Source organism: Mus musculus, chromosome 5, assembly GCF_000001635.26.
Source record: "Mus musculus strain C57BL/6J chromosome 5, GRCm38.p6 C57BL/6J".
NCBI classification, from domain to species: domain Eukaryota; kingdom Metazoa; phylum Chordata; class Mammalia; order Rodentia; family Muridae; genus Mus; species Mus musculus.
Genome location: NC_000071.6, coordinates 60,760,921 through 60,766,626, shown reverse-complemented (window position 1 = coordinate 60,766,626; position 5,706 = coordinate 60,760,921).

The window sequence follows — 5,706 nt, the reverse complement described above, 5'->3', positions numbered from 1 at the left end:
TGATGAATTCTAATGTATTCATTTTTGTTTTAACTTATTGTATTTTTATTTTATCCCTTAGAAGCCCGTTTTCTCTCTAAAGACAGAAAGGGAATGAACATGAGTACTGGGGAGGAGGAACAAAGAGGAATTTGGGGGAGGAGGGAAAAGAGGATATGTTAGGTCAGAAACAAATCTAAGCTTAATAAAGGCAAATAAAATAGACATGTATGTTATTACACACAATAAGTACCTATGCCAGATGAAGGAATACTAAAGTACTGCACCCAAGAAAACGATTAGAAATGGCTCTTGTTTGATGGGCTTATCCTTTTGTCTTACTGGTCTTGTTTTATATTCAAATATAAAACATTCAGAATTTGTATTGTTTTCCTAATATGTCTCTCATTTTTTTCTTGAATTATAGTAACTTTTTTTTTATGATCATAGACAACATTGTTCAGTGATGTCTTCAACAGAATCCCCAGTGCCTTCCCCTGTCCTAATCTCTTAATGTTTGTACTACCGGAAGCACTTCTCATTTTTCCCAGCTTTCTCTTCCTTCTTTCTGTAGTAGTTCATCATTATCTTTTCTGATATGTCTCTTTTAATAACTTTCCTTTTAAAACTTTCTATTAAAAACCAGAAATTCTCCACCATAAGTCTTTAAATCTCAATTTTCTTTTTAATGAGTACTTTCTTATTAATTTATCTATTTTCCCTCCATTAAATATTTAGAACATATATCATTTATGCATATTAGCAAAATGAGACCAACTTTACATTCTATAGAATATACAAGTTTGTTAGAGGTAATATTCACAAATCAGTAGAGTGTTCCAATTATTTTACTCCAGTGATTAGTGATATAGAATAAACTGTTAAGTAGATGAATGTCATTGTATCAACTATAGATCATTTTAACTCTCATGAATTAACCAAAGTTATCTTCTTCAAATATTATTGGTTTAATTTTTTTAAAAAATGCTTATTTCTGATTATCATTAAGGCAATGGATTAACTCTTGATCTATGTTGGATTTGGTCTATAAATAAATAGACAATCTGCAACAGTGACTATCATGATATATATATATATATATATATATATATATATATATATATATATATATGTATATATATATATATATATATATATATATAACAGAGTGGACAAATTGGCTCTTTTGCTATGGTTCCTGAGAGAATGTTGTCTTTTTTGCTTCTCATAGGACAGAGAAAATTACATAGGGAGTGTGTAGTTCAAGTTAAGAAACACAAGGATTTAGAAAATAGTGACAAGCAAGGAACTTTATTAGGGGCAAAAGGAGCTGTTGTCAGGTTGTCATTCATATCTATGGTATGGCTTTATAACCCATAGTGAATTTGATCCCTGTTGGATGTATTACATTGCCTTAGACTAGCCTTCTCAACTCCATCTCTGACCCCAAGTCACTGTGTCAAGACTGAGCAGTGGGGAGGAGCACAGGGAGTTTTATTAAGAAGAAATCATCCTTGAGATCCAGTTCTAGAAATCGATATACTTCAATGGTATAAAGTCTGCCACATTTTTTTTCTTTAATCGTTATGATTTGGATTAAGACTCTGTACAAATATTCTGGTGGCAAAGATCTCTTATTGGCTTAAACTTCCAAAACATCATGTATCACATTTCTCAATTTGTATAAAGATATTTTATGTAGCACAACATGGAGTGAAGCCAAAGCTACTTGTCAATAATGCTGGAAGCTTTTCTTCATAGTCTTTGGAGAAGATAACGGGTTTGGAAAATGTTAGCAACTTCATCACAGTGTTTGTTCATTGATGAATTCAGACAAATGAAAAAGTAAGCTTTATTTCTCAGTATTTTACAACTGTCATGCAGTTCTAAGCTTAATTTTATTGAGTAGTATCATTTTAAGATATATATATATATATATATATATATATATATTTATAATACTTCAGTACTCTGGTCTCAGTTTCATTACTACTCTGATACACAATCTTGAAGATTAAAAGATAGTTTAGTGCATAAATTCATCTGCAAATAATTTCCACACTTAAATCAGTCCCTGTAACATGATGAGGAATTTAAATGCATGAGTTCTGCAGGGAAAGGCCAATGAAACACATTTCCTCTGTTCCTAAACTAAACAATGAAATACACAATGAATAGAACTTCCCTAGCCCTGGTATAATTTCATGCCTGCATCTGACTTGATTTATTTCTCTGAAAAGTCAGAGGTGTTTCTGAACTTTTCCCACTCAGCTTTCTATGCATTCACCATCTTTTCCTGGATCTCCATTTTATTCACCCTAAGAAGGAACATTCCCCACGGGCATGGAGAGATGGTTCAATAGTTAAGAGCACTGGGAGCTATTTCAGAGGACCAGGGTTCAATTCTCACTGCTGACAAGTCAGCTCACATCTGCCTATAAGTCCAGTTCTATGAATTCCAACACTCCCACACAGACATATATTCAAGGAATAGACTAGTTCACATAACATAAAAATAATAAAAATAATCATCAAAAGCATAAGGAAATCTCTCCATAATAGTGTCTTTGTTTAAATATCTTTAAACGTTCCTCCGAGTTAGCTAATATATATCTGAGCTAAAATATAGGTGAACTAAATATATGCTTAAGACAACTCTAAATGGTTATGGAGATGACTTAATGGTGAAAAAGAGTTGTTTCTCTTACTTGGACTTGGGTATCCTTTTGAGAATCCACATGGTGGCTCCCAACCATTGGTAACTATAGTTCCAGAGGATCTGATGTCTTCTGACATCTTTGAGCATAGTGCATGCATATGGCACACACACATACATACAGGCATAACATTATTACAACTTAAATAAGATAAACCTAAATAATGAAAAGTCAATTCTAGTAAACACGATCGATTAAAGATGGTAGAAGGCCCAGGCACTCGGGGGACCAGGCAGGGCAGCTCTGATGAGCCTGAGATGTCCAAGGATGCTCTGAGGGAAATCATGACAGCAGAGGATTAGTTTTCAAAGCATGAGACATCACCAGCTCAACTTTTACAAGTCAGGTAAATTGGGAAGATGCTTCTAATATGTGGTCTCATGAAATTGGAAAAATAAGATGGCATAACAGGGCTTCAAGAATGGTGGGGAGGCCGGGCATAGTGGTGTACACCTTTAATCCCAGCACTCTGGAAGCAGAGGCAGGTAGATTTCTGAGTTCCAGGCCAGCCTGGTCTACAAAGGTCTGTACAGAGAAACCCTGTCTCGAAAAATCAAAAAAAAAAAAAAAAAAAAAAAAAAAAAAGAGTGGTGGAAATAGGGAGGTGTTGGCTGCAGTGGAATAAGGAACATGTCTCAGCTGAACAGCACTGGTTTTGGACCACTGGAAGTTTTAGGAAAGTCATGGAGCTACCACTCAGCTTGGAGGAAGAGAGTGCTGCTACTGTAGGATACACTGCCCAGTCACAAGACCACCCTGACTCTGGGCAACTACAAACTATCTGAAAGGAGTCTCAGTGAGAGTCTACTATTCAAGTTACTTCGAAACCAAAATCCTTGGCTATACCTGATTATAGTCACATATATAACTCAGATTCTTATACTTGTTGATCAAACATTTAACTGACTGAGCAATCTCAACTCTTCCAAAAACAATTAGCCCAATAGAACTTCAAAAAAACCACAGACAGGAAATATGCCATGTTTTTAGACACATTTCTAACAACGTTGTGCCTTATTTTGTGGCTAGCCTGACTTTTTTTTAGGGTAATGGGTGAATGATGAAATGATGGCATTATTATTCTTAATTAACTGTTAGTAAGCATGCAAGTGTTAGAAGATAAAGGGAAGAAGTTGAAAATATATAATGGGTGAGTATTTGAATGCTGTTTATAATCTGATATGAACACTCCTTCTTATTGTTTTCCTATAAGCAGAGAATATTATACATACCACTTGTGCTTTTACTTTAAAAAGAGCATTACATGAACAATAAGCTCAACGTGACTGCTGTCAATCTGTATGTTTTGCTGAATAATTACAACATATTCTTGTGAAACATGACAATTCAAAAAAAATTAAATTATTAAGATTGAACTCGAATATTAAAAACAGCTATTCCATGTTAAAGAATGATAATATTTTGTGAAGTATTCTAATATAAATCTATAATTAATTAGGCACCTTTATGGGATAACATACAAGTTGTCATACCAGCTGACAAATATGACAATCCTCCCTGAGTTGGTATTAACATGTACTTATCATGAGTGGAAGAGTGGAAGAGGCTTTGTTGATGCAGACAATGTCAGCTTCAACAGCCATCTCTTAGAGAGTCTCTACGTATGATAGCTTATGTCACAACACTTCTTTGAAGTTCTGATAATTGAGCTTAGAAAGTCATTTAATTTTTAGTAAGATGGATTGATGAATTATGCTGTATTTTTGTTAAAATTATGAGAAAAATCCTTAAAGATTCAAACATGTTCATTACTAAGGCTAAATAATTTCTTTTGGTGACCCACACTCATAATATAGAGAACAAGTATGCAAGATGCATGATGCTTTATGAATAAAACAAGTTAAATTCGGACAATTATTTTTCCCAAAGACATCACTCTTAATCTTTTATGCTTTTGCTTGCTGTCATTATTGCAAAACAGATTTTTCCATTATACTAATCTTACTATTAGAGGCCCCTAATTTTTCTGGCTTGTACAAATGCAGTTATTATCAGTACTGAAATTGACTATTACAGAAAAGATTTTTTAATTGACATTGATATTGAAATGTTAATTTGGTTTTCATTAAATCATGACATACTCATTAGAAATACTGAAAATATCTACATTCAAACAGAGATTTCTGAAATAAGTCTGAAGAGCAGTGTACACATATTATTCTCTGACGGTTCACATCTTGAGAACACTAGAAATAATTAATGATGTCTTATAGTTCTGTTATAAAAAAAAAAAAAACATGTTCATCAGATAAGGGATGGTATCTCCCAATATCAAGGCACTTTTCATAGGTTACTGAGCCCAATGTATCATAGTCTGTGTCCCTAAGTAGCTAGAACTAGACACTGTTGCCAGTTCTCCAACTTAAGTTAACATATGAATAGTTACACCTTCTACAGATTCACCTATCAAATTCATCTCTTGGTAACACATTGAATTGTGGGTAAGGATAACCTCTAAGAAAAACTTTATATGCCCCAGTACAGGGGAACGCCAGGGCCAAAAAGGGGGAGTGGGTGGGTAGGGGATTGGGGGGTGGGTATGGGGGACCTTTGGGATAGCATTGAAAATGTAAACGAGGAAAATACCTAATTAAAAAAAAGAAAGAAAAGAAAACCTACATTCTTCCCACGAGAAGGACTATAATAGCCTACTTCCTTTATAGACCAAAGTGGGAAAAATGGATCAGGATTTATAGGTCAAAACGCCAAAGGGAGGGGGAGAGTTTGCATCATGGATGAACCTGTTCTTCACTCAGGAGAGTTCACTTTCTCAATTCCTTTCCTAGTCCTTTAGAAATAAACCTGACTATTGTTTACTTTGTTTCTGGGTGTGATTATTGTTATCAATAAAATACAATTCAGCTCAATTATTATTTAAAACACTACCTTCAGGCATCAGACATTGAATCATATCAGTAGTGTGCATTGTAACACCTGGAACACCAAGCTGCTCAGCATATCCCGATCTTTGTTATGATGAATCAGCATT